An 8,531-nucleotide genomic window follows, 5' to 3' on the forward strand; every position below is an offset into this window, starting at 1 on the left:
GGCCTAGGTGTGAAATGCATGACCCACCACTGCCACAATGATGCCTGACTGTCTATAATGCAAAGTCTTGCACAGTTTGTGAATTTTGTTCCAGAAATGTCTTGAGTGTATTGTCACTGGATTTGAGTCCAATTTAGCTCCAGAGAGAAAGAATTAGAAAGAATACTAATATGGTGAAACAGTGAGGCCAGTTTACATTCTATTTTGATCCAGTCCAAATCAGAATCTGCCTCACACCAATGTTAGCCAATTTAACCATTTCATAAGAGAGATACATTCTCGTGTCTGGTAATCCAAGGCCCTCCTTATCTCTTGGGGAAGTCAACTTGCTTATTTTAATACGGGGTGTTTTTCCTTCCCACAGAAAGTCTTTGATAATTTTTGATAGTTTTGATACTTTTGACGATAGGGTCTGGAACATTCATAGGTATCATCTTAGATACAGTATACAATGTAATTAAACTATGAAGCAATAACCATTTTGACAATATTCACTTTCTCCCTGTGTTTCAGCTGTTCCCATTTATCCAGATTATTTTATCTTTTACAACAGTGGCTAGTAATTTAATGCCATTATATCCTCTAAATGTGTTATTTTAACCCCAAGGTACTTCATACCCTTTGGAATCCTTTTGAAGCCAAAATGGGTCACTGGGTCACTGGGTTGGCATAGCCTCAGATTTTTCCCAGTTTATTTTGTATCCTGAAACACCGGAATATAATTGAATAACCCTCATTAATGGAGGTAGAGATTTGAGAGGGTCAAAAACATCATCCACATATAACATTAACTTGTGTTCTATCCCATTTTCCACCCCCCTCCACTATGCTCTGATCATAATGGTCAGAGGTTCTCAAACTATTGTAAATAATAAAGGGGACAATGGGTATCCTTGGCGAGTTCCTCTTTAAAAAAAAAAAAGTCATGCCATTCGTCATCATTCATCTCCAACCATGTAGCACCTTACAGTCCACATTAATAAGACTTACTGGTCTATAATTGGCAAGATCAGTTAAATATCAAACGCCTCTTTATAGACTTCTGTTAATATTGGGACCAATATATCAACATGCATTTTGCAGTATTCTATTGGAAATCTGTCTGCCCCCGGTGATTTGCAAGATTTCATAGAGGAAATTGCAACCTTGACCTCTTCTTGAGTAATGGGGATATCTAGAGATTCTGACTCTGATATTTCTAGTTTAGGTAACTTTGATATATTCTGAATATATCTTGGCATGTTCTGTCCTGGGCTGACTCTGGCCCTTGGCTGACTGTATGACACCTATGTATTGACTGTATTGACTGTATGTGTTTGTTTATGACCTCATCTTATTACTGTGATATCCTTTGTTTTGTCCTAGAAATTCTTTCTCTTCTGTTTTGAGAACATGTGCTGAACACAGACACTCAGTGACAGTTCCGTCTTACGTATCTTAGATAGGCCTTTTCATAGTAAACTCACAAAACTGCCAGTGAACAGGCCAATCACCACGTCTGTTTCTGCTGATGTCTTTTTATTTACCTATAGATAATAATGAAGAATATAACTTTCTTCTGTATAAATACTCCCTGTTTATCTCATTAAATTTCAAAGAGTTTTGCTATTCAATCACTGTCTCTGTGTGGTTCTTTGGCTTTATATTAGAAAAAAAAATTTCAGTTTCTCTTCATCCAAACTACCTGAAGATGTATACAATTGCTTATTGTACTTCTGAAAAAATTTTGTTTCCCTTGACAGTGATACCATAGTATCTCCTTTATTAATGGCTGTAATAATGTTAGTTGCATTTTGTTGTTTTAATTGTCTGGTAAGGAGCTTGAGCTTCTTAAAAAATAAAAGTAATGTGAATTTAAATTGAATCTACATTTCCAAACTAAATTACTAAATTGTCAAATTCAACCGAAATTAATGAGTGTACTTTCATACTTGACTCCTTGTGGTTAGGCTTAATCTTCTAAAATGCATACATATTTTCAACTTACCAAATTCTGTAGTATGGGTTGAAGTTGCACAAAACGCATAAAGAAATGTGTTTTGAAAAGATATTGTCAGCAATCACAGACATTTGCATTCGCACGGGATTAGATTTCTCAGAGGACCACCATGTTGGAAACTGTAGGAAAATTGCTCTGGAATTTTTACAGAGACTGTGTGAAAAAAACACAGACTTAGCAGATTAAAATCACAGAGCATGTCTGAGAAACACGAATTTCTCAAACCTCCCCTGGTAAAACTAGTCCCGTCTGAATGGTGCTATAGCAACATTAACAATATACATTTTGTGCAAGTGAACTGGATGCCCTGTCTGTGTGTAAGCTGGCCTTAAGCATGCAGTCCCACTGCAAAAAGCATGCACTCCTATAAAATTTGAGTGTTTTGTAGTTAGATAAGATTAACATTAATTATTACATCGTTAACCAACCGTTGATGATTCAACCACTGGCATTTAAATTTCATTAATATAAGTAGGGAACTTGGCATAATAGTCTTAATGACTTAGAAAGTCAGCCGTTTTTGAAAATAGTTTTGAGCTAGCTAGCTAACGTTAGCAAACACACCTGCCAAATACATTCTACAAAGTAGTTGTTCCTAACCCACAGCATACATGCATGATTTGTGTTAGCATACAAAAGACACATTTACTTCAACAATTATATACATTTGTCTTCTTAACTTGTGTAAATGAAGTTCTTTTGCAGTACACAAAGTTCCCTTTCCAAGCAAGATAAAACTGTAATGGCGGCCAGCAGATTCTGGTTCAGACCGAGCTGGTGCTATGTCATGAGGTCACGTGACAAGGCCCTTTAGTTTGAAGTAGAAATGGGCTTTAAGGAAATGGGTTACACACAATTTTAACCAAGGGAGGTGCTGTTTGCTTTTAAGCAAAGTAAAAATAACAGATTCCGATAAGAAATCAAAATTTTCTATCAGACTAATGAAGAAACATACTTTAGATCAATGACACAGCAGTTTTACTTTTTCAGTGTAGATTAGGAGCCATATAAAACAAACTCAAACTCAAATTCTGTCCTTCTAATAACAAATATGTCTATTCCCATATCTCTCTTTTCCTGGGGCTGTACACACACACACACACACACAGAGCATTAGTTAGCAACCACCATCAAATTTTTAACTTAGTATCTTATTTTAATGGTTGTTTCTAAAAGTTCAGTTTATGAGCATTTGCAGCAAATAAAATAAGATTACATGAGATTTATTTTTGATTACATCAAAAATAAAATGAAAGAAAAACAAAAAACAATCCTTATGTGTGTACATTGCAGAGGGACTTATAATCAGAATTATACAAGTACATAGTGTGAAATCATCTGTTATGTGAAATATAGGTCTAATTGAATCACCACATAAACTTTAGTGACCTACCGCTGTGAACTCGTGTGCAGACTGGGAAGAAGCTAAGTGCACTAACTCCCCAAATCAGCATGGTTGTCAGATACACACAAGAAATTCAAATATGGTCATGTCAAGTGGAATCACAAAATACTGTGCTAAAAGCTGTAGTGGACATTTTAACAAGTAACATAGATAAACAAGTAACCCTTTAGGAACTCTGCTGTGTGTGTGTGGATAGGAAGATATTAAAAAGGTGGCTGTCAGTACCAGAAGTGACTCTACTCATGGAATGCAAGAACATCGTATATCTTGTCTTTCTATATGCTATAGCTACTTTTATGGAAGTGAGATATACCATTCTATGAGAGTTTCATGCTGTTGGTCACGTATACATTTAGGTTAGAATGTGCCTAAAAGTAATATATAAGGGGGACCTGCAAAAGTGAGCCTGGCCTCTCCGCTATCTAATCTTATTTCACTGTGTTTGAGATGCCTTTTGCCGAGGCAAAATAAAAATTCCTCTCTTATCTCTTTGCTTTGACTCGCACCCTTGTGTCTGTGTGTAGTTTGTTAATCATTTCAAGTCAGAGTGCAGACTTGCCACCACATTTCTGGAGGTTACACCGAGATCGCTCATCTGAGGTTACTTCGTCGAACCACGCAATTGACTACTGGTGGGGAGAGATCTGGACAATCACGAGACTGCCCCAGCAACGGGATCTGGAATTAGGTGGTAAGATTTTAATTTATTTAAACTCTCGCTCTTTCCATCTTCAGACAATCAGCCTCAGGTAGGCAGAATTTAAGCTTGGATTCTGGCCAACAGTTCTGTGAACTGGTAAAGTTACATGAATATTTCTGGGAACTAACTATATACTCTGGTATGTTGTAACTACTTTCAGCGGACTTTGAGGAAAGCCATTGCCGGTGCTGACAAGCACAGCTGAGTGACCTGCACAGATAAAATCAAGCTAAAAGAGGTAAATAAGGCATTTGTCTGTTGATCAATTGTTGAGAGAATACAGGAACCGCCACGGACAATAGGTAGTGGGGAAGGTAAGGATAAGAGTGATGATTTCTTGAGGGCATGTAAGCATCCTAATGTTCAATTCATTATAACTAATTATGGGCCTGGTTCTGTATCACAATATCGTATGTGGGTGAGGGGCTGTGGATTTACAAAGCACACCTGCTACACCAGAGGCAATAAAAATTCTGCCTTTACTTTTTTTTCACTGTACTCAATGTTTTGTCTTTAATTTGCTATAAAACACAAACAAAGTAGCTTACACAAAATGGTGTCAAATGGAGTCAAAAGATCGGGAGGTGTGGATATAGATGTAAATGCAAGTTGCGTGCAAAAGCATTCTTTTCTAAAAATAACTTTTACATTAAAAGAAAGCCGTAATCTCTACTTTCAGAATTTATAACCCTTTTGGCTGTAGCTGGTTGGGAAATATTTTGGGATGATTTTGGGAACTAATTTTTCGATGTGTTGTCATTTCCTTTAAATATACACTTTAAATAACAAAAGCTATATTTTGAATTTAGGAGAAATATTGTCAGCAAAAAATGAAACAAAACTGTTCATCTCACCAATACATGCACCTGAAAGAAAAAACATAAGAAACTGATTATTTTGCAGTGGTCTGTATTTATATTTAAGCTGTTTTTATCTGCACATTTCATGAATGTCACCTCATTAGTATTCATGAACCCAAAATAGTTCACATTTGACATCAAAATACATGCATGTCAGATGTGACACTCAGTAAAACGCAATGCACAGAATGTTGCAAAATAAACACATAGCACTGGTAATTACATGGGCAGATGGTCAACTTAAACAGTAATTTTTAGATATTTATATCAGATTAAATGGAATTTTATTAGCTTTCTAACTAATGTATTTGCATTCAATTTGAACTACAAATAATAATTTGATAGCAAAAATTTGATAGCAACCAAAAATGGGGCTGATTGCTGATATACAGTAAGATGGTGATGGTGGTTGTAAATTAGTATACCGTTAATTTTCTTCTAAATATAAGGACAAGGAATTATGCACTGCTAACAGCAATCTGCAGCAGCAACAGGAGCAAGGACATTTAAAAATATAACACATACAATTCAAAACTGTGATTTCTAAAACAAAAGTGATATATAATTAAGAACATTGCATAAATAATTTAATCCCTTGCTAGTACCAGTAGGAAGGCCTAAGACTTCTGGTACTTTCCATTTCGCTTGTGAAGTTTCTTTCCACCCATTTCTAGTGTGACTGCATGCTAACACTAACAGCAAGAGCAACATAACACCGGCCCACCCTTACAACTACTGCGCTGGCCACAAACTGTCTGGAATCTTGTCTTGCCACTTTATGTTCATAAGCTTTCTGGGGCAGGTCAGTTTAAAATACAACATACAACAGGGTGATGATGACTGCTGCACAGTAGACCTGTAGTTTGGTTGCAAGTTAGATGCCTCTGTGCTCTCAGACATTGCAACATAGTTTTCCAAATGCAGCACTAGCTTTTTCCTGTTGTTAACTTCAACGTCTCTTAACAGGGTGCTAACTAGATATGTGAACTTGTCCACAACGTTCAGGTGTGTGCCATGTATTTGTATCTTGTGTTCAGGGTATTCCTTTCCTAGGGCAGTCTGGTACAATACTGGTTTTCTTGATGCTGATAGTTAAGCCGAAGTTATCACAGACTTGTGAGAAGCAGTCAATGTTGTGCTGCATGTCAGATACAGAAGTAGCATTGACAGCACAGTCATCAGCAAAAAAGAAGCTCTTAGACAGTGGTGATTTTCATGACGGCATTAAGGTGCCATAGGTTAAATATCTTCCCGTCTTTCCAGTACTTGATGCTGATTCCTGGATCAGTAGAGATGAAACATCAGTCAACATGGTTTAACAGATAATGCTGAATAAGGTTTTGGGCTAGGATGCAGTCTTGTTTGACACCATTGCTCACAGTGAGATCAGATGAGGCTTCACCATCATCAAGGACACAAGCCATCATGCTGTTGTGAAACTAGTGGACAATTGTAATGAAGTGTTTGGAGCGTCCAAATTTGGCCAGAATTTTCCAGAGACCCTCCCTGCTGACAGTGTTGAAGGTCTTGGAAAGATCTTTCCTGCTATGCTGAGGAGAGAAATCCCTCTGTGGTTGTCACAGCTGTAATGGAAAAATTTATGTTTTTTAAATTATTCTGTGTGTGATTTGTGTGCTCATTATTGTGTGTGTGTGTGGGTCCCATGCTGATCATGGTGTATTTCAGACAAGACAATATCTGGAGAAAGTTGAGAAAAAGGGGAACAAAGTAAACTTCAGTTAAGAAAAGTGAAAAAAACAATTCCTTATATGGCATGAATAATAATAAATCATAAAGAACAGAAAGTACAGGCAGCTGAAGGAGAATGCTGTAAGAGAGCATGTGAGAAAGGGGAAGTATCTCACTCCGTGTTCATTTTCTGAATGTGCATGTGACAGATGTCTCTCTGCAGAGAATAAAACGTTGCTCTTGCTTGTACACAACTCCTCTGTTATTTTATCTTTTGAATTAAGACAGATTTTCACCACAATTTTATGGCACCCCAGATGGGACCTCGCGACTGAGTGGCAGAAGAATCTAGGAAAGCTCACTGCGCAGCACCTTGAAGGCTTTACTTCATCTGAAGCACAGATTTGGCTTTTAGTGTGACGGGACCTGGGTTTACCATGCTGTTCAATGCAGAGGTCATCTAAATTCATTTCAGTAAGTAGTTGAAAAATGTTTATAAATTATACAAAATAGGCTTGGATTTTGTCATGTGGTACGGGCAAATGCATTCAGTAGGAGTGCATATTTTAGCAAGATTTTTGGATAAAATCTGCTGTTGCAGTTGACAAATTGAATGTAGAGGACCTCCAGAGGTAAAACAAGCCACAAAGTGAATAAGATAATTCTCAGACATTTTTCCCCAGACATCTTGAAGTAATTTAAGAGGAGAAACATGGGTACAGCAAAAATCAAAATGATTATGATGATGGACATTCTAATGCTCAATTATGGACCAAAACCTGTCACTTTTGCTTGGAATTCAGACCTACGCCAAAGAAACGATGGGTTTTTAATTGGGAGTAGACATTTCAAGGGTGAAAATTGCAGGGCCAGACAGTCTCTTAGCTCCAGCCAGACTGGAAGGTATAACATGGGACACAGGAAACCTAAACCTCATTGAACAGCACACCATTCATGCAGAGATGTTGAATAAAACAGAGGAAGTCAAGAAGATGAGAAACACAAGGCTCAACTCACTCTCATGCAGATAGTCTCCTACCAATTGGCCAAGGAGGTGTGGCAGAGGATGAGTAAGGAATGACGGATATTTCAGTTGCAGGAAAACAGATCAGGTTGAAGGACTACCCCCAAAAGGAGCGATATCAGGATGGCAGTGCCACTGGAGGAGATTGACGGGACAGTAAGGGCAAAGAGAGTGAGCCAGAAGGGCTGGATGAGTCACAATTTACAATGAGTCAATGAGTCAAAACACGCTTAAGCTAGCACATGATTCTGATACTATCTCTGATATAGAAAAGGTCAATCAAGCAATTAATTTCTTAGAGTGCAAGTATTTTCCTGAAGGCACATATGTTAAATATTCAGATGCTGTTTACAATAAAATGTGAAATTTTACATTCTGTGTAGATGGGTTACCCTTAATGCAGAGGAGTTCCTTAAACCACCAAATATGAGTGGAAGGTTCCTGCATTCAATAGGAGCATTGGGGATCTCAGTCACAGAGCAGTTCTCTGTGCCACTGAAATGTGAAATAGAGGGTCAGTTCTCATTCAAATTCTCGTTTGTAATCTCTAGCTGTTGTCTGATTATTACCTGGGTTGAGACTCCTGTATGTGTATGAATGGAAACTGTGCACCTTTGCAGTAAATGCAGTAAACCAGAAACTCACTAACAAGCACAAAGTCAAAAACCGGAAAGCAAAACACTCTAGCAAACAAATCCGAATCAGAAGGCAAAACACGAGAAAACCAGAAAAACAGAGCATACACAGAGAATCCAATAGCATGAAACTTGAGCAAGACTTGGTAAAGTCATGGAGAACAATACTACGTGTTGTGTGTGTGCATGTGTGCCGTATATAAACAATAGAACCAGGAA

The 8,531-nt window shown here is 37.6% G+C and overlaps 1 long non-coding RNA gene across 1 annotated transcript; it reads left to right on the plus strand.

Moving 5' to 3' along the window:
• The first annotated feature begins 3,953 nt into the window (after positions 1 to 3,953).
• Positions 3,954 to 7,183, plus strand: LOC131357616 (uncharacterized). Its single transcript, XR_009205298.1, has 3 exons — positions 3,954 to 4,095; positions 4,265 to 4,342; positions 6,938 to 7,183. It is a non-coding gene; the product is annotated as an uncharacterized LOC131357616 (long non-coding RNA).
• Positions 7,184 to 8,531: the final 1,348 nt, after the last annotated feature.

This window comes from Hemibagrus wyckioides, linkage group LG08 (assembly GCF_019097595.1).
Source record: "Hemibagrus wyckioides isolate EC202008001 linkage group LG08, SWU_Hwy_1.0, whole genome shotgun sequence".
NCBI lineage: Eukaryota > Metazoa > Chordata > Actinopteri > Siluriformes > Bagridae > Hemibagrus > Hemibagrus wyckioides.